This window comes from Hakea prostrata, chromosome 9 (genome assembly GCF_041222555.1).
Source record: "Hakea prostrata isolate BN-2017 chromosome 9, UWA_Hpros_2, whole genome shotgun sequence".
Classification (NCBI taxonomy): domain Eukaryota; kingdom Viridiplantae; phylum Streptophyta; class Magnoliopsida; order Proteales; family Proteaceae; genus Hakea; species Hakea prostrata.
In genome coordinates, this window is record NC_142608.1 from 7,166,950 (window position 1) to 7,189,127 (window position 22,178).

Genomic DNA, 22,178 nt, shown 5'->3' on the forward strand with positions numbered 1-22,178 from the left:
TAACAAATCCTTATGGGATGGTTTTGAGATGCCCAAAGTCAATATGGGTTGTAATAAACAACCATGTGGTGTGTTTAGTGACACATAGTTTAACTATAGGGTGATCAAGGAAACATGCAATTGGGTATGGGAGGTTTTAGGGATGATGAAAGGAAGGATGTAAAGAGATTGGCCATTAAACAGTCTTGGGAAGGTTTCTTGGGCACTCTCTTGATCTCTTCTCTTTTCTTTCTTTCTTTTCTTCTCTTTTCTTTTTTGGGTTTTCAGATCTGCCACAAGAATGAACGGGTAAAGAGGGGACCGAAGGGGAGAGAGGGTGGGGGAGGGTGGGGGTGGTCCTAGGGTTGCTGCAAGGGTGGGGAGGAGTCTTAGGTTTATTGCAGGGGTGGGAGGGGGCTGTTGGGGCTGCTGAGGGTTGGGAAGGAGGTGGGTAAGCTTGCACAAGAGAGGGAATGGGTTGGGGGGGGGGGGAGGGGATTGCGAGTGAGAGAGAAGGGGGAAGGGGGCTGGCTGTTTTACTTGTAGATGCTGCTGGTTTGTTGAACCAATTTTGGAGATTGGTAGAATTTGCTGGAACTTGAAGAAGATGCTTTGGTCGTGACCCCCTTGAGAAGACCATGAGTCAATTCCTCAAATTCAGATTCTTGTGTTCAATTCAACTTAACTTTACAACGAGATGGGTGGGATAGCTTTACAAGTGGAGGAAAGACTTAAACTCTAATTAGGGAACAAAACTTGACTCAACTAGGGAATCCTTTATGGACTAGGATTCACTTTACAACCATGGTACATTGTGTCGGCGATATATCGCGGACACAGGGCTATATAGCGCTGAGTCGCCGGGGGCGACACAACTCCCCCTAGTGACACAAATTCTGCAAAAAGTCGGCGAAATATCGCCGAAAAGTCGACATTTCGGCGATATATTGCCCAATTCACATTTAATAAAGATTTATTTGGGTTTTCACCGATTTTTTCATTCAATTTTTGCCAAAGTGATGCGGGACCCCGTGTCTGTCGACAACAAAATGTGAAGCATGAACCATACTCAACATAATTGTATAATGAATTGTAAACTTTAGTACATCTATTCACTAGTTGCGCATTGTGTTCTCTTTGCATTGTTTACATTAGTTTATATGAATTTTCCAAACTTTCAGTTTTGCCCGCATATAGACAGACATGTGCCAATCAAAAACTTTAGATTAAGTGATGTTTCATGCCAAAAATAATGTTCCCAATGTGTTTATAGGCCTCAAATTAGGCTACATGTCAAATTTCAGGTCAAAATGACTTGAAATACCATTCGAAACAGGGGTTCGATGAAACATCGAACCCCAACCAAAAGTCGCCCGACTTTTGGTGACATGTCGCCCGAGTTGCCGTGTTGCCAGGGTCCGACACGGCGACACGGGCCGACATGTCGAACGTTGTTTACAACTCAATTAAATAATAACCACAAATAAAAGAAAATAACTTGCATAATAATAGTCAATCATCCAAAAGGAATCTTAATTTAAAATAGATTCTAATCTGGACTTGTGCTCTGCCTAGGACTCTTATTGCTGACCCAATTAAAGAAGTAAAATCAGATTTCAACTCACAAAAATAAGACAAATATTATTGGACTAAAATAATTAGCAAAAGAAGTGAGAAAATTACCATTATACCCATTGTAGGGTTTGGTCAGCCCACTAGGTGCCCCACTTTGGTTGGGCTCTAGGGCTAGGGAGAGCATTCCTACTTATATCACCGTTTGAGTTTATTACTTGAGGATACATAGTCTCTTTCTATTGCATGTGCTATTTTTGTTTCTCCTCATCAAATTTGTTGTTGTCTTCACTCTTCATCACCAATCCTTTGGATAGTTTAAAAGAAGTTACATTCTACTTTTCAGTCTTTATCTATTTTATAATGTTACTCGTGTCAGCTTAGGAAGCTCCACCATGTGAGTTATCCTCCTAGAGTCAATAATAGGTATGCTTTTCCTTGTGCATTAGTACATCCTGACGTATGGGAGCCATACCTTATTTCTTCAAAGTTGGTTTCAGATATATCCTGTGATTTTTGTCGATGACCATTCTAGGTCACTTGGTTACTTAATGAAAAACCATCTTGAGTTGTTTTCTATACTTTGTGAAAATGCTAAAGTGTATTTTATGCTCCTTTTCTTGATTTTATAACATGAGATGGTGTGCTTCTGAGTCTTCCTACTTTAGCACACCACAACAAAAGATGGCAAAGAGGAAAAATCGCTATGTGATGGAGGTCACCATTCCTTGATGTTTGAAATGAAGGTTCTTAAAGTTTTTGGGGCTGACGCTATTTTGATTGCATGCTTTCTCATAAATCTTATGAGGAGGTGTCCCTCACTCTATCCTACTTTTTCATACCTCATTATTTCTTGTTCCACCTCATGTTTTGTTGCTGTACTTTCTTTGAGATTATCATTCTAGGTTGTCCACATTGGATCCTAGGGCACTTAGGTGCATATTTCTTGGTTAGTCTTGGACTAAGAAAGGCTATAGTCGTTGTCCTCCAGACTTGCAAAAATACTTTGTTGCTGTTGATTTATCATTCTTTGAGTCCACCCCATTTTACTTGTCTTTTGTTTCTTCCAACGAATTGGATAGTGACCTCCTTATCTATGTGGTTTAGTTATATACATAGTCCTCTCTAGGTGTTCCAACCCAAGCTCCAAATGTTCCAATTCAGGTTTATACAAGGCGTCCTTGAGTAATCATTACTCCTCTGCCACTTCCTCCTTAGATGTAGATCTTCCTACAAGTACTCTTGTTGCTCCCATTCATTTCAAATCTTGATTACCTATATTTCACTGGAATGGTATCTGTAGTTGTACTCAACATCCCATTGCTGGCTATGTCTCTTACTTTTCTGATTCCCCTACTTCATATCCATTTTGTCTACTGGTGATTCTCATCCCTTACCGATGGCAGAAGCATTTTCTAATCTTGGAAGGGGGATAGCTATGGAAGAAGAATTGTCTGATTTACAACAAAATGAAACCTGAGATCTTGTTCCATTGCCCCCTAGAAAGTCTATAATTGGTTAGTGCGGATATTTGCTATGAACGTTAATCCTGATGGTTCCCTTGCTCAACTAAATTCAAGGTTAGTTGCAAAAGGTTGTGCCCAAATTATAGCGGATTACTTGGATACTTTTTCACTATGGTGAAGCTTATGTCTATCCACCTCTTGATATTTCTGGCTGCTCTTATTGATAGGCTTTATGGCAACTGGATGTCAAAAGTGCTATTTGCATAGTACCCTTCAAGGGGAGGTGTACATATAGCAATCTCTGGAATTTGTTGCTTAGGGGGAGATTGGTATGCTAGCATGCAAGTTGAAGATATCCCTATATGGCTGTAAACAATCTCCACGTGTGGTAAGTACTTTGGATTATCTCGATGCAACAAGGATCATTCAGTGTTCAATGGGCACTCAAATGTATGGGATATTTTATTGATAGTATATGTTGACGACATCATTATCATAGGGGATGATTTTGTTGGGATAGATGCATTGAAGACATATCTCCATAGGCAAGCTAAAATATTTAATTGGTGTGGAAGTTGCTCAATCCACAAAGGAGTTGTCACTTTCTCAATGGAAATATGTTTTTAATTTACTTGCTAAAAAATCGAAATATCTTGAGTCACCTAAGGACCAGCATGTGAAATTTGTTCATTTAGGAGAACTATTGATGGTCCTCAAAGGTATAGAGATTGGTGGATAAACTTAATTACTTAGCAATCTAATAGGGACCCTCGTATCTAGACTCACAAATACAAATTAGAGTAAGAAAATTAGATAATTCTGGTTCTGATTGTGCTAGTCATCCCCTACAACATGATGCCCTTAGCCAAAAGCTGCCTGAAAACACCTCGAAAACAACACATTCCGTCATTTGAAATCTTCTCTCCTTATAACCGACCAATGGTAATTGGTTACGATAACCTTCTCTCTTACGTGTGTCATGCTCTTAGAGACCTATAATTACCAACCCCCCCCCCCTTTCTTAAAGTTCAACTTGTCCTCAAGGTTAGGGAAGATCAAAACCTTGGCCTTCATATGCTTATGACCAACGTATGAGATCTCACCTTTTTAAAGTCTTGAGACTCTACTCTACTCGAAGTCTCACGAAATATCCAATTCGGATCGAGATCTCAATCCAACCACCCTTTTTAAGAGATCTTAAGATATGTTTTAAGTGCAGAAGTTGAAATCACTTGGCTGCTAAAGGAAGAGAATAGGATCATGGCTGATGGCCGGCCCTAGTAAAGAGCACAACCAAGAAATGACCATTAAAGGATTGGTTCAGTTAACAATGAATGAAATAGTCAGTTCCAATATATATGTATATATAACACACCAAGATGGTATAGTGACAATTCTCCAAAGTATGATTCAAGCTAATTACCGAAACAAAGAACCTAGGAAGGAACGAGGGCGGTTATTGACGACCAAGGAATCCCGCTCCGACTTCAACTGATTTAATCCATCCGGAGTTGTTGCGATGCAATTTATAATATCTAGATGAAGCAAATTAGGGCAACCACTTGAAAGCGCCAGCACTCCTTGATCGGTGATTCCACAGTCATTGATAATAAGATATTTCAACGCCATGAATTTTGCAGCGATTAATCTCATCTCGGCATTATGAACTGTGTCGTTCTTCCACAGCTCTAACCTATTCAGTTTTGGGCAATTCTGAGCGAACATGTTCAAACTCAAAGAAGTAATATTCACACGCACTAGAATCAATTCCTCAAGTTTAGGGCACCCTTTGGCAATAGCAGTGATGCCCTCATCCCTTATTTTATCAAATCTCGACGAATTTTTTATGTGGAGCTTTCTTAGACGCTTGCAGCCATTAGCGATGTACGCGAGCCCTCCATTCGTACAGTTCACATTTGCAGCGAGGCGCAACGTCTCCAAATCCAAGAAATTAGATATGGAAACCAGAGCAGCATCGCTTATTCCGACTCTCGTCAGTTGGATCTCGACCAAACCCGTCACTTGTTGTTTTACCATGGTTTCGAACACCTTATCCCAATTTCCGGAGCAGTTGTAGACCTTCAAAGTCGTAAGATTCTTAGAAGCGATAATCAAAGGTACAAAAAATTGGGATGGTCTTTCACCGATGCAGATAGTCTTGAGAGAGGAAGCAGCCACGCCTGGACCTATAGACGACGACATGGTATTGGTAACAGCAAAGCCGTCGAGATTCAGGGCGGTGAGATGTTCGAGGAAAGAAGAATTATTGAGGATAGCGTTGATGCCCTTGGCACCAAAAACGCAATATTGGGCATCAAATTCTTTCAAACCCTTGCAATTCAAGGCAAATTCGGCTACCCCTGCATCGGTTAAAAGTCTGCAACAACGAAGCTTTAGTCTGGTTAGTTTGCGACATCGAAGAGAGATGAGGACAAGATCATCGTCGTCGATCCTGACGAATTGGAATGCGAGTGAGGTAAGGGAATCGAATCGAGTCAAGAGAGAGGGAATGTCGAGAAAGGGAATGTCCGGGTGGAATAGAAGATCGGACTCGTGGTATAAGAATTCAACACCGAGGTGAAGTCGGCTCTGACCATCGATGCGAAACCAACGATGGCAGACGAGAGAGCAGTTCTTGCGGTCGATCGAGTCCAGAAACTCGAACACATTGGCCAGGCACTCGTCAGGAAGGTCTTCCAGGTTTGTTCGCCATCCACGTCGACAAGAGTCGGCCGAGTACAGAGATAAATAAGGGGTAATACTTTTCTCCATGCTTCTTTCCGTTTCTGATTTGTCAAAATCCTCTCTCTCTCATATCTTATTTATAACTACCTAAACAAAATTTTACATAAAGTCTCCGTTCTTCTTTTTTTTCCTTCTTTCCGTGCACGGCTAGGAGTAGGATTATTCAACAAATTGAGTTTGGAAGAATTTCAATCCTAAATCCTTAGCTTTGGAGTCGCAATAAAGTGCTTCTTACCCGGAAAATAAAATTGAGTTTGAAAGAATTTGAAATTTAAAATTCAAAACTAAATTGATTTGTCCAAAATAATGCTTATCCTTAATAATTTTTATGACAAGCAAAACAAAATTCGTGAGGTTCTACATTTAATAGATTATCCTCTATTATTTTTTATTTTATTTTCTTAAAATTTGAATTCATATATTTTCTTAGAACTAGTAAAGGTGGTGGTGCATTTGGTGCACTCTTCAAGGAAGCCTTAAGGTAAATTTGCAAGTCATATAGAATAGATAAATTTGCAAGTCATATAGAATAGATAAATAACTTTACAGAAATGGTAGTAGCATGTAAGGGTACCTAACCATGCAATCTAGACTCCCTAGGTATGTCATCCAGCAATCATGATAGTGCTTGGGGCATTAGTAAACAAACATGTGTCTCATACCACAACCCTCTGATATCGCAAGCTATGGATACCCAAATGGATATCGTTCCATCACACTTACATCACATCATCATTCATTATAACATAATCATTCATTTTATATCACAAAGTGATAAAGTATATATAAGCATCATTTACAGCATACATTCAACTCAATTTAATGACTTATACAACTACAACAAGTTAAATGAGCAATGAATAATATAAGAATTAAATAATTCATCATATAGCATATCATCGCATATAAATAAGAATGTGTGTCATTATAAATATGTAAAAATCTTACTAAAGTGCAAGTAAACCTCACTCACATCAGTTCGTAAACTTCAGAGATCACCTAAACATAGAGTTGCAACAATACATTGAAGACATGAATCAAATCAGAGCAAGGACCAACTTCACAGAGATACTGTGACCCAGCCGGTCACTTGGGGGGGTTGGTTGGACAAGCGACCGCCCCTGTTACAGATAGCCTCTAAGTCCGAAATTCTGACTTTTGATCTCCCAATATTAATTCGGTTTTGGGAAGATTTAAATGAATTTCATCCTTAAGGAGCCTACAACACAAGCACGAAACAACAAGCTACCATTCTAAAGATTCAATATTCAAATCATCTCCTTCGATTAGATATATCCTTCATTCGAACGCAAGGGTCCGTTTTCGGATAGGATCTAATCAAAGTCATTGATAGGGAATAGAACTAAAGAAATTAGGTAACTACCAATCCACAAAGAGGATGGATCCACACCATTCAAGAGATGGGAAATAATATAGAATGTGTGGGATCACTTACGTCCACTTGATTTGCAAAACATATGAAGGATTGGATCTTCTTCACAAACCACACTTCTCTCACCTTCTAGCACGTGTTCTCTGCCTCCAAACTATTCACAACAACAATCCCGAATAGAATAATGAGTAAAAAGGTCGGGGTTTTCTATATATAGGGGATTAAGGGAAAATAGGGTAAAATTCCCGTAAGCAAACTTAGCGGTCGCTTGGGGAGGTTGATTGGTCAACAACTGCCTTAAGCAACTGCTCTGTAGTACTTTTTAGTACTTTGGTGCTTTGCTCAAAGGGTTGATCCCAACTCAAGCCTAACCCTATACAACATGTGGGATTGATCTTATCTTGATTTCGGACATCTTCAAACACCTCTTGACTCCAACAGGTGATCCATTTTCCCAGTAAGGCAGGTTCTTCATCATTAGAATCCAGATCCATGGACTCAAGGTATCGATCATGAACTCCAATCCGGATACTCCACAAGTTATTCTGGCTTAACCTTCGGGTTATCAGACTTGGAATACGGATTCTGGGTTAGAATTACGAGGGTTGTTACAGTTCCTGTTTAACAAATCCTTATGGGATGATTTTAAGATGCGCAAAGTCAATATGGGATATAATAAAGAAACATGTGGTGTGTTTAGTGATACCCAATCTTACTCTAGGGTGATGAAGGAAACATGCAATTGGGTATGAGAGGTTTTAGGGATGATAAAAGGAGGGATGTAAGAGATTGGTTGTTAAACGGTTCTTAGGAGGGTTTCTTGGGCACTCTCCTGATCTCTTCTCTTTTCTTTCTTTCTTGTCTTCTCTTTTCTTTTTGGGTTTTCAGATCTGCCACAAAAATGAACGGGTAAAGAGGGGACCGAAGGGGAGAAAGAGGGAGGGGAGAGGGTGGGGGTGGTCATAGGTTTGCAGCAGGGGTGGGGGGAGGGGTCTTAGGTTTATTGTAGGGGTGGGAGGGGGCTGTTGGGACTGCTGAGCGATGGGAAGGAGGTGGGAAGCTTGCACAAGAGAGCGAATGGGTTTTTTTTTTTTTGGGGGGGGGGGGGGGGGGGGGGATTGCTAGTGAGAGAGAAGGGGGAAGGGGGCTGGCTGTTGTACTTGTAGATGTTGTTGGTTTGTTGAACCAATGCTGGAGATTGGTAGAACTTGCTGGAACTTGAAGAAGATGCTCTGGTCATGACCCCCGTAAGAAGACCACGAGTCAATTCCCTCAAATTTAGATTCTTGTGTTCAACTCAACTTAACTTTACAATGAGATGGGTGGGATATAGCTTTACAAGTGGAGGAAATACTTAAACTCTAATTAAAAAACAAACTTGACTCAACTATGGAATCCTTTATAGACTAGGATTCGCTTTACAACTCAATTAAATAATAACCACAAATAAAAGAAAATAACTTGCATAGTAATAGTTAATCATCCAAAAGGAATCTTAATTTAAAATAGATTCCAATCTGGACTGGCGCTCTAACTAAGACTCTTATTGCTAACCCAATTAAAGAAGTAAAATCAGATTTCAACTCACAAAAATAAGACAAATATTATTGGACTAAAATAATTAGCAAAAGAAGTGAGAAAAATACCATTAGGGTTTGGTTGGCCCACTAGGTGCGCCGCTTTGGTTGGGCTCTAGGGCCCAAATTATGGGTTCGGCTAGCAGAGCATTCCCACTTATATCACCGTTTTTTTACTTGAGGATACAGAGTCTCTTTCTATTGCATGCACTATTGTTGTTTCTCCTCATCAAATCTATTATTGTCTTCATCACCAATCCTTGGATAGTTTAAAAGAAGTTACGTTCTACTTTTCAGTCTTTCTTTATTTTAGAATGTTACTCGTGTCAATTTAGGAAGCTCCACGTGTGAGTTATCTCATAGAGTCAATAATAGGCGTGCTTTTCCTTATGCATTAGACATTAGTACATCCTGAAGTATAGGAGCCATTCCTTATTTCTTCAAAGTTGGTTTCAGCTATCTTGCGATTTTTGTCGATGACCACTCTGGGTCACTTGGTTACTTAATGAAAAACCATCTTGAGTTGTTTTCTATACTTTGTGCTTTTGTGTTGGAATCAAAACTTGTTTGATGTGAATGTGTGGATTTGACATGGTGAAAATGCTAAAGTGTACTTTAATGCTCATTTTCTTGAGATTATGACACGAGATGGTGTGCTTCGAGTCTTCCTACTTTAGCACACCACAACAAAAGATGGCAAAGAGGAAAAATCACTACGTGATGGAGGTCACCGTTCCTTGATGTTTAAAATGAAGGTTCTTAAAGTTTTTGTTGTTGATGCTATTTTGACTAAGTGTTTTCTCATAAATCTTATGAGGAGATATCCCTCACTCTATCCTATTTCCTCAAACCTCGCTATTGCTTATTCCACCTCATGTTTTGTTGTTGTACTTTCTTTGAGATTATCATGCTAGGTCGTCCACATTGGATCCTGGGGCACTTAGGTGCATATTTCTTGGTTAGTCTCGGACTAAGAAAGGGCATCGTCATTGTCCTCCACACTTGCAAAAATACTTTGTTGCTGCTAATTTATCATTCTTTGAGTCCATCCCATTTAACTTATCTCCTGTTTCTTCCAACGAATTGGACAGTGACCTCCCTATCTATGTGGTTCAATTATCTACATAGTCCTCTCTAGGTGTTCCAACCCAAGCTCCACGTTTATACAAGACGTCCTTGTTTAGTCATTACTCCTCTGCCACTCACTAGTCTGCCATGTCCTCCTTAGGTGTAGTCTGCCATGTCCTCCTTAGGTGTAGATCTTCCTACAAGTACTCCTATTGTCCCCATTCATTTCAAATCTTGATTACCTATATTTCACTGGAAAGGTATCTGTAGTTGTACTTAACATCCCATTGCTAGCTCTGTCTCTTACTTTTATGATTCCACTACTTTCATATTCATTTTGTCTACTAGTGAATCTCATCCCTTATTCACCAAAAAAAAAAAAAAATCTCATCCCTTACTTGTATGCATGGAACGATGCTTAGATAGTTTCGCTCGGTTCGCCGAGATCTTGGCGAGATCTCGGCGGTGAGAAGTTGTTCAGTTTGTTCGGGATCTCTTTCCCTTTCTCTCTTTCTTCTTCTTCTTCTCCGGCAAAACAGATCGGTCTCTTTATCTCTCTCTTCTTCTTCTCCGGCAAAAATAGCAAAGGCTGTTAGCCTACTACCCACGACTCAAAGAGCAGTAGAAAAAAAAAAAAAAAAAAAAGTTTTGAAGTTTGGTCGGCGAAATTTGGAAGTTTCGCCAGAAAATCTTGGTTTCACCGGAAAATCGTCGATTTTCCGGCGACATATTGTAATATCGGTTTCGACGACATTTTTATTTCACCTTCTGGAGAAACCAGCGAATTTCGCCTAAATAAAGTTCCATGCTTATATGAAGCATATCTATGTCCTTTTCCTTGTTTTTCTCTCTTAGGAGGCCCAAAAAGCTCAGTGAAGGTTCTATCAGGTGCTGTAGTGCAGCTTTTGAAATTATTGTTTGGTGGGATTTGTGAGGCTGTGGGTTTCATCCTTGATTCTTGTTATTAGTTTCAAAGATCAGTCCCAATGTAATTAGCAACAACATCTATGATCCACTCTAAGACGACATTCAAAGGGTGGTAAAACTATCAATACATATACATCAACCTGAAACTAACGTTGCCTAGTCGTCGAAGTATTTGGCATTTCTACTTTATTTTGAACTGGCCTTTACGGTGGATTTTGCATTATAAATTTTAAGATTCTTTTACCATCAGTTATATTGTTCTCACTGCTCTGCGTGTATGTGTTTTTTTTTCCCCTTGATTGAAATTGTTGACCATGATTACAAAAAAAAAAATTGTTGACCATGATGATATATCATTGTGGTAGATATTTTATTGCTGAAATTGTAAGACATCAGGCAAAAAAATTTCTTTTTATTTTTCGAAGGCAGTTTTATTAAATACTGATGAATCTCCCATATGTGCCATTATATTAAATTCAAAAAAGTAAAATTACAATCTGAAATAGGTCCTACCATTTTCGATGTCCCTAACCATGTCCCTAACAATATGAACGAACATCTCAAGTAAGGACCCAGGAGTAAAGAAAATTTTAGGTACATAAGGGTGTAACCCCGCCAAAAAGTCAGCCCCTATTAAGATGACCATTAATAAAGGATTGGTTCAGCTGACAATGAATGAATAGTCAGTTACAATAGGTATATATATATATATAACACACCAGGATGGTGCAGTGACAATTCTCCGAAGTATGATTCAAGCTAATTACCGAAACAAAGGAACCTAGGAACGACGGTGGTAATCGACGACAACGAATCCCGCTTCGCCTTCAACCGATTCAATTCATCCGGAGTTGTTGCGATGCAATTTATAATATCTAGATGAAGCAAATTAGGGCAACCACTAGAAAGAGCCAGCACTCCTTGATCGGTGATTCCACAGCCATTGATAATAAGATATTTCAACGCCATGAAATTAGCAGCGATTAATCTCATCTCGGCATCACGAACTGTGTCGTTCCAGCACAGTGCTAAACTCTCCAGGTTTGGGCAATTCTGAGCGAGCATGTTCAAACTCAAAGAAGTAATATTCACACGCACTATAATCAATTCCTCAAGTTTAGGGCACCCTTTGGCAATAGCAGTGATGCCCTCATCCCTTATTTTATTAAATATCGACGAATTTTTTATGAAGAGTTTTCTTAGACGCTTGCAGCGATTAGCGACGTACGCGAGCCCTGCATTCGTACAGTTCGCATTTGCAGTGAAGCGCAACGTCTCCAAATCCAAGAAATTAGATATAGAAACAAGAGCAGCATCGCTTATTCCGGGTTTGATGAGATGGAACTCGACCAAACCCGTCACATGTTGTTTTACCATGGTTTCGAGCACCTTATCCCAATTCCCAGAGCAGTTGTAGACCTTCAAACTTGTAAGATTCTTAGAAGCGATAATCAAAGGTACAAAACATTGGGGAAATGTGATTCCTCTGTAAGGTCTTTCACCGATGCAGATAGTCTTGAGAGAGGAAGCAGCCACGCCTGGACCTATAGACGACGACATGGCATTGGCAACAGCCAAGCCGTCGAGATTCAGGGCGGTGAGATGTTCGAGGAAAGAAGAATTATTGAGGATAGCGTTGATGCCGTTGGCACCAAAAACGCAACATTGGGCATCAAATTCTTTCAAACCCTTGCAATTCAAGGCAAAATCGGCTACCCCTGCATCGGTTAAAAGTCTGCAACAAAAAAGCCTTAGTCTGGTTAGTTTGCGACAGCGAAGTGAGATGAGGACGAGATCATCGTCGTCGATGCTGACGAATTGGAGTGCGAGTGAGGTAAGGGAATCGAATCGAGTCAAGAGAGAGGGAATGTCCGGCTGGAAGAGAAGATCATGGGATTTGTGGGGTATGGTTTCAACACCGAGGTGACGTCGGCTCTGACCCTCTATGCGGAGCCAACGATGACAGACGATAGAGCAGTTCTTGCGGTCAATCGAGTCCAGAAACTCGAACACAATGGCCAGGCACTCGTCGGGAAGGTCTTCCAGGTTTGTTCGCCATCCACGTCGACAACAGTCGGCCGAGTACAGAGATAAATAAGGGGGAATACTTTTCTCCATCCTTCTTTCTGTTTCTGATTTGTCAAAATCCTCTCTCTCTTATATCGTATTTATAACAACCGAAACAAAATTTTACATAAATTCTCTTTCTCTTTTTTTTTTTTTTTTTTTCGTGCACGGCAAGGAGTAGGATTATTCAACAAATTGAGTTTGAAAGAATTTCAAACTCTATGTAATCCTAAATCCTTAGCTTTGGACTCGCAATAAATTGCTTCTTACCCGGAAAATTAAATTGAGTTTGAAAGAATTTGAAATTTAAAATTCAAAACTCAAATTGATTTGTCGAAAATACTGCTTATCTTTAATAATTTTTATGACAAGCAAAAAAAAAATCGTGAGGTTCTACATTTAATAGATTATCCTCTGTTATTTTTTATTTTATTTTCTTAAAATTTGAATTCAGATATTTTCTTAGAACTAGTAAAGGTGGTGCATTTGGTGCACTCTTCAAGGAAGCTTTAAGGTAAATTTGCAAGTCATGTAAAAGAGATAAATAAACTTGTGAAGGATGAGAATGATACTTTTAGTTTTGACGTACAGAGAAGTCTGATTTGAAAGCGAGAGTTCACACCCAAAGAGAAAATGCCTCGCTAACTTCTCTGGATCCTCCTTTTGACTTAGAGAGGATCTTCAAGTGGATAAGTCTCTCATTCCTATTAGTTAGTTTCTTTTTGAGTCTCTCTGACCCGTCTTAGTACCAACAAAAAAAATGTGAAAGGGGATAAGTCTTTGAGATTTGAACCTACAACCTCTCACGAAGACCAAAACTTGCTTAGACCACTCGACCATTGTAATAGTAATCCTTTTTTGTTGATTTCAAATGTACCCCTGTGAGATGTTGTCTAGCTAAATTAAAAGTGTAGCTTTATAAGTGTAAAATCCCTCAGATTTCTACCCCTTTAACCCGTGGTTTTAAGACCGAGAACTCGGGCCTCGAATCGGCGACAATCGTGGACCATTCAAGTCAAGCCCAAAGGATTGGAAATGGAACCAATGTTTATAGATGACCCTTATATTGACTCAAAAGCTCTCATAGAATTTAAATAAAGAGAGAATATTAATCACAATAGTGTAAAAAGGGTGATCTTGAAATGTTCATAGGTCAACGATGGAGAATCCGATTGACACAAATAAGGTATCAAATTGAAGATCGTCGAAAGACCTTTTCAACGAGCCAAAAATCATCAAAATCGGAGTTCATTTGAGGATCCAACCATGGACCAGAAGTTTGGGCCGTTTCGGTGAACCAACCCCCACCCCATTTTCTATTTAGGGGCAAAATTGGAATTTCGGATTTTTAAACCCTATTTATGTTTTATCTCATCCGTAAACGCATTTTTGGAGGCTAGAAAGAGGAGGAGGCTTGGGAGAAAAGGAGAAACGAAAGAGAGGAGCAATTACCATCATTCGAAGGTTTTTATGATCCGAATCTTCGCAAAATCACTAGGAAATGTTAGTTTTCTTTAACCCTTCACTTTAATCATAGTTGGTGAGAGTTTATCTTCTCTTCTTTCGTGGAGATCTTGAAAGGGAAGGTTGTTAGGTATCTTGGATGCTTTCCCTTCTTGTATTAATGTCACATCCTAGTTGTGGGAGTAATTTCTCTTCTCTTCTTTTGAGGGATCTATGAAAGGAAATAATGATAGGTATCATACAAGCTTATTTTTTTCTTATATTAATGTTTTCCTTGAGTATGGGAGTAATGGTAAGATCCCATGCTAAGGTTTATGCATTTTGACTCTCTAGATGACCCAAACTTCGAATTGGTGACGAATTAAAGATCATTCACTAATGAGGTTGAGAACTACCATTTTTAACCTAGTTTTTCAGATTTGAGTTTTCGTGGGAAGATTTTAGGATATCCTTTGAAACCCAAATGGGCTCTAATTTGTGATGATTATTTCTTTTGCATAAATAGGTTAATATATATTTAATCACTAATTTGTGGGAGTGGATTCTTGGATTTGGAGGAAGAACAAAGTAAAAGATGAGGAATATACTTAACTTTATATTATATGTTTAATGATGTTAGTTACTCTTCATTATTGATATCTTGTATTGCTTTAGTATTACTTTGTGGTTATTTTATGTCTTTTGTTAAATATGGATTGCTATAATTTATGTTTATTATTACTTCTGATGTTGCTCCTTGCTTTGAAATCTATTATTATTGTTATGAAATGGAATGGGATTGTATGAGAGGAGAAATATTATTATTTTTCTTTTACTTTGTATTTTCTACTAGGGTTGTGGGTTCACCCATTGCCCTAGTGACATTATATGATTGCTTATATTGTGGTTGGGAATGGGGAATGCCCTTTTGGCATTTCTGCCATAGGATACCAGAGGAGGCGGTATGGGACGCATTCCTATGGTGTCCTTGGCACTTTCCCGATTATTGATTTACATATTTAGGGCATGTCTAGAAGTGTTTGGTTAGGTGACCTCATGAGTACCACTACCCTTTCGGCAGGGATATTGAAGCTGGTTAACCCGTGATGTTAGTGGTTGGGTCCTGTGTGTCAAGCAGGCCCACTATCATCATAGAGAGGTAGGGTTGCATATAATAAATAAGGGCTCATGGGCGCTCAAGACCGGTGAAATGACCCGTGAGAGGACATGGAGATCATCCTATCTATTATATGTGAATGACCACTGGGTTAAGGGATGGGATCCAAGGGATGCCTCCTATTGAGGATTCCATTCATAGGTGGGAAAATATCGAACCAACAGGGCACTAGGCATGAGGGGAGATATTGGATACTGAACCGAGTTGGTTGGTGCCATTGGGGAAGTATCTATACCACATGTAGTACAAGACCGTATGGCTTTACATTGGCCTAAGATTATCCTTGACACGCACTAGATCTTATACCAATGGTGATGTGAGAGAGTGGTGACCTAATCCCCAACCATGGCTTGACAGGACTTTACACAACAACCTCGGAGAACCCAATAGACGTGCATCAAAGCTGTGAGGGAAGAGTGATGAGACCGCCCAAAGAAGACTAGTGTGTGACTTAATGTGTGTCTACCATAGAGACTTCATGATAAAGTTAGGAGCATAATCATTCATATATCATATCATTGTCATTAATTACCAAAATCGTGGGCCAAGGAACAGAAGCATGTCAAACTGGCAGACACAATACAAATAGGGCTTCCCGATCCAGGAAGTCAGCGAAATTGTTATTCTCTTTTGGAACAAAAAGAAAATTACAAGCAATAAGCTGAGAACGTAAATGCACTACATTATCCAAAATCGGTTGAACAATGATACAAACTGAAGCATACATTGCTGTAAATTAGAAATCACTTGTTGATAATCAGAGAAAACAAACATAGATTGAATTCTAATTGAAGATAAAGTTGCAGCACTTCCTTAGATTGCAAAAGATTTATCAGCAGCAACTTCACAGAAGACACATAGCTTTGTAATAGCCGAAGACATTTGCCATTACCAAACAATAAAACCCAACCCACTTCCCAATTGTCAGCCAAGTATAGTTCCAAGAACTAAAAGTACATAACCATTTTCCTTCGGTTGTCTTTGGGTGCCACATGTTCATCATTAGATCTAACAAATGTAATCACAAAGGTTGTCGAGGAATTGGTTACCCATAACCTTCATAGAAACCCTTGCCCTCAAGGAAGGTCCGGCTACAATTATTGCATGGGTATAAAGAAAGAAGAAGTGGCCCTAGTGCACTCAAAGTTCACCAGATTGAGGGCATTGTTTGTTGCCTTTCTTCATACCTCTATTAAAGGATTGTTTAGTTGGTAATGACAGACGCCTCTCAGTAAAGAGATCATGGGTTGAATGTTCCCTATTGTATATATAATAGTCCCCACCCCTTAAAATAAACCTACCTATTACAAAAAAAAAAAAATAAAGAAGAAAAAGATAAAAATAGAAAGAAAGAAGTGCCAATCATGCTAAAAAAAAATAGGACAATTCAATACATGCACGCTCAGGGGAGCATACAATAAAGAGATTAAATTGAAAAAGACAAATGAACCTAAGAAACCATAGTTTATTCTCAACCAATCCAGATCAACAATCTAGAAGAGCAATCTTCACTTATTCACCTTTCATTGAAGTGTATCTGTTGATCGACCAGAATGACCCTTTATTTCAGACAGGATTTGAGAGGACAAATCCCTTTTACTGTATAGAGAGAAAGAGAGAAATCAATTATTTGGATACTTCTCACATTATAAAAAGACTTTTATGGATTAAATTTTCTTTCATATGTTAAGAAACATTTCCTCCACCTGTGAAAGTTAAATTGGATTGACATGTTCTAAACATAAGAAATAGACATTGAGATTGACATGACATTTTCGTCAATTGTTTATTGGTTGAGACTTGAGGAAATCAGAAAAGTCAAATCAAGATTTATGCATCTATTAATCAAATTTTCTTGCTTACATCCAATTAGGGTAACTTAAAGACATTACATTTTCCTATCGGGGATCTAACCTGGTGATTGATATTTTATTTATAGATTGACTTGATCCGGCATCCTGCATATTTTGTCTTACAATAAACTCGCCTGGTTCTATTCTGCTTCGTATAAAAAATGCAGGTTGTGAAGGTGATGGAAGAGTAATTAAGTAGCTACTCAACATAAGGACTGCATTCACCATGGTAGGTCTATCATCTACATTTTCTTGAACACACAATAAGCCAATATGAATGCATCTCATCACTTCACTTGTTGAATAATTTTCTCTCAAAATTGGATCAACCAACTCTAATGTTGTTTCTGCTTTCCAATGTCTCCATGCCTACGAGATGCATATACAAGTCATTAGGTTCAGCAGAATTGCCTATCGGCTATCGTATAGAAAACTAAAGGAACAAGTTTTTTTTTTTTAAGTAGTAGCATTAGTAGCAAATATAATATAAGGAATAAAAAAAAAAGTAGAGCAGAAATCCATACTTACATAGCTGATAAGGTCCTCTGCATACTCTGTTTGATAGAAACTACTGTTATTCTTTCCACTTATAATCTCTAAAACTGATACACCAAAGCTGAAAACATCTGATTTCACTGAGAATTGTCCATGCATTGCATACTCCGGAGACATGTAACCACTGCAACCAATTTATAAGGTAATATAAACAACTAAGGTTACTTGGAAATCGAATCTAATAGGTTCTATTAATCATTTCTCCTTGACAGGTTAATTTTTTGCTAGCCACTAATCTAGCTTCAAGGAAAAACCACAACTCTTTTTCCTTATAGGTCAGCTACCTCTATTTGATGCAATTGATATCAGGCTGGTAGTCCTAACAAAAATTACATTTTCATGTTAAGCAATTTCAGGTGGGCTGAACCATCTTTATGATGAAAAATCTTGCTAGTTATTTTCAATTATGTATAACAGCTTGCAAGTCAGGTGTGAAACAAGACTTGCTATAAAAGAAATTTCAGCTAGCAACCCTCTTCCAAAATCAAGTCAGTTGATATGATCCAACAAACAAGTCTATTACTATATCTCTATTCCATCTATACTTTTGTTAAACAAGGTAAAAGAAGCTATAAAAGAAATACTTTTCCTCATCAAGCTATGCCAGCAGAACCTATAATAATAGCCAACATTCCATGCAAATGTGAATGCATGAAGCAATAAGAATGAAGCTTACTAGTCCCGACTATTCGATTTGTACTAGCTTCAGTTTGGCCAGCGCCAAAAATTCTTGCCATACCGAAGTCTGAGATCTTTGGATTCATTTCCTCATCTAGCAAGATATTACTTGCTTTGAGATCCCTATGAATAATTCGAAGGCGGGAATCTTGATGAAGATAAAGAAGCCCCCGAGCAGTCCCTTCTATGATCTTGTAACGTCTCTGCCAATCTAACTGCATCCGTTTCTCAGGATCTATAATCATCCACATAAAACATGGAAAACAATTTAGGAAATGATTAAGTAATCAATAGTTCATCATGGGAAGCTGGTGTGTGGACATGTATACCAAAGAGGTGAAGTGTCATTAATTTCAAATTTTAGTTCTTCATTTACATAGAATGGCAATGTATAATTCATGGAAATAAAATGAGAAAAATTGATTAGCAAGGAAAAAAGAGTTGTATGAGTATGGGGCAAACCAAATAGGAAGTAATCTAGGCTTCTGTTGGGAACAAACTCATATATCAAGATCTTCTCTTCTCTCTCCAAGCAAAATCCTAATAGCCTAACTAGATTGCGGTGTTGAAGCTTTGCCACTAACACGACCTCATTCTTGAACTCTTTTGCACCTTGCCCAGAAAGTTTCGAGAGCCTCTTGACAGCAACTTCTTTTCCGTTAGGAAGTTTACCCTGGTTCCATAACAAATGATTAGCAAACTATATAGCTAGTACATTTGGTGAGTTCAGGTTTTGAAGTCTAGAGAGTGAGAGCTCTAATTAGCTGCAACTTTTTCCCTTCAAGTGTTAATCCAGTTAAAATCATTGTGTTTATATAGAATATTCAGTATAAGTGTCAATATCCTTTGGTGATACTAGCCTTGTGACAGAAAGGGGCAATCCTAAACAGTGCCTAATGGTTTATTTGAATACCTTCAGATAAATGAGAAAAGATTATCGAGAAGACAATTTGATTCAAGATTGTATCATTAATTACACAATGAAAACTTCAATTATTTCAAGTTCATCAGTGACTACAATTTCTATTTAATGGCTCCAAGAAAGTTAATTACGATATAATTGTAACTTCCTCATTAGTTCTTTTAAGCCTCACCTTGTAAACGTCGCCAAAACCCCCTTTACCGATCTTATTAACCATGGAAAAGTTTTCAGTGGCTGCCAGAACTGTACTAAAATCAAATTGCAACGACTCTGGAGTTATAATTGTGTTCTCATCTGCAGAAGCCATCAATGGAGGAAGTTAAAATTAAAAACTTGATCTTTCAAGAAAATGTGGAAGATTATTAGGAACTGCAGCTATGTCAAAGTAGGTGAGATAAATATGCAAGATTGGGTCAAAATCTTAAATCTAGTTTATCTCTTTCTCCAACTCCAAGACTGAATTGACCATGCAATCAAGTTTAAGGAGTCAAGATACTGAACTTTGGATAATCAAGAGAATTAAGCTTGTTTTCAGGTCTAGCGAATAGGGAGTCATTCACTGCTTGGCTGTGCTCTAAGGGTACCAATGCCCAGCGGCGCCCCTAGGCACTAGACTTCCAGTAGAATTATTTAAGGGTTTAGAGGAGGAGGAGAAAAAAGCAGCACAAATAAAATCATAGCCTGTATACCATTTTCCAGCCTTCCCTTTGATGGGTTCTTCTGTTTCTTCTGCACTAGCAAACAATACAAGAGAAGAAAGAAAAGAATTACGCCTGCAGTGAAAACTGGCACAACAATGGAAACAATGTGTCGTGTAGACGAGCTTCCTTGTTCTGCATAACAAAAAGAAATATCATAAAATAACTAATTTCAGGCTGAACTTTATATGATACTTTGAAGTAGTAACTCACGAGGATTGGTACTTGTGTTTGTCGGAGGAGGCGGTGCTGAATCTGAGCCTGAGATTACATAGAAAGGGAAAATTTCAAACCTGACAACACAATTTGCATTGAAAAGCCTCGCACCTTGTGCGCTACTTAAGCGCTCAAGGACATAAGAAATTGCACCAGATTGGCATTTGTAGCACTCGTTCCGTGTTGTATCAGGGCTGCACTGTCCCAAACAATACAGATTTTGGTATTGGGTAAGACTAGCTTCTTTAGTGGCGAAGTAATCAGAACTGGAAGCAACTTCAGTTCTAACCTCGATCAATGTATTATTCAAGAGCTCATAAAACAAAGTTGGGTTGGAGATGTTCTGGGTATTATTAGACAGCAACACTGTAAAGGATTCGTTGTGACTGAAGTAGAAGGCCTGGCTGGAGTAGCGCAACGTACACTCATCGTACCAAATGATTGCCTCTTCCCCGTTCGGGCAGCGTTGGACGATATCTTTAATGGCGAAGTTAACACAACCGTGGCAGATATCACTAGCGACGTCGCCTCTGCAATAGTATTGGCCATAAACGTAATTGGGACTCTTTCCTTCAATGGAAATACCATAGCTGTTGTTGGAAGCTGAGTCGTTAGAAAGCACAAAGAGGAGGGTGTTGAGGTTGGACTCGTAGCTACTGTTGGATGCGAATAGAGTTGTTGCACTGGAGCAAATATTGTACAGTAGTTAGGATCAGCGAAGCTGTGGCCGACGAAGCTGAACAAGAAACAGAGGAAAACGACTGTTGCTTTTGAGATAGTGTTGGTACATGCTCCCATCATCCTCTCCCGCTATGAATTCTTTAATCTCAGAGTTAGGTCGAAACACAGTTGCTAAAGCTTGAAGAAGCAAGAAAGGACGACGAAGGAGAAGAACAACGCGACGGCTTTGGCTCCTGGGTTCATCTCTGTAAGTGCTTCCACCGTATCTTGGAATTCTTCGCCGCCAGCATTTTGGCTTCTTAACAAGAAGATTATGGCTGAGGAGAAGCAGATTTATTCACCGTTTTATCTCTGCTGCTAACTCTCTCCACTTCTGGGCTTAAGATGAAGAAGCAAAGTCTTCGTCAACCATCCCTATAAAAAAAATAAAAAGTCTTCGTCAACCATGCTCTCTGACTTCAGGGGTTAGGATGAAGAAGCAAACTCTTCGTCAACCATCCTATCAAAAAAAAAAAAAAATTCGTCAACCATGCTCGGGTTCTCTCTGGCACGGATTTTTATCACTTTCTGTTCTAACACCCTCATGTTTTCTTCAGTTGACCGTTAGATGATGAACACTTGTCTTATTCTAATCCTATGGTTGACAATTTTACAATCTTTAACCATTTCATTCCCAAATATCCTCTCTCTTCTCTGGGGTCTCTCTCCTTTACTCTTTTCAACTCCAGAGGTGATAAAAATCCCTATGGCAGGGTACTACAGTTGGTTTTCAGACTTAGTAAATTTTTTCCACTTAAGAAGCATTAATTAAGCAAAATTGTGATGATTAAGCATTAGAGAGGGATCAAAGGCAAACTATGTGAGGTTCACAAGAAAAAAATAATAAAATATTTTTTAAAAAAAAACTCATCACCCTAATCCTGCGGGTCTCTATAATTTATGATCAATAGCCGTCTGTACTCTATCAAAGGTGATGAAATGATGTTTTCCAATATATTCAATGAATAACACATTACATGTATTTATAGGATAATTGAGATAACTGTGATCAGCTAGAGGACAGCTGTACGGTTGATCTCTCCTTTACATGCCCCCGCAAGCGTAACGGATCCTGAACCGTAAGCTTGTCCCGGAGTAGAAGAAAACGTGAATGAGGTAACC

At 38.8% G+C, this 22,178-nt stretch overlaps 3 pseudogenes; all 3 read right to left on the bottom strand.

Moving 5' to 3' along the window:
• Positions 1-4,436: 4,436 nt before the first annotated feature.
• LOC149004382 (F-box protein At1g47056 pseudogene) lies at positions 4,437-5,789 on the bottom strand (annotated as a pseudogene).
• Positions 5,790-11,486: 5,697 nt separating this feature from the next.
• Positions 11,487-12,845, bottom strand: LOC149004383 (F-box protein At1g47056 pseudogene; annotated as a pseudogene).
• A 4,467-nt stretch (positions 12,846-17,312) lies between these two features.
• LOC149004384 (cysteine-rich receptor-like protein kinase 25) lies at positions 17,313-21,134 on the bottom strand (annotated as a pseudogene).
• Between the last annotated feature and the right edge of the window lie 1,044 nt (positions 21,135-22,178).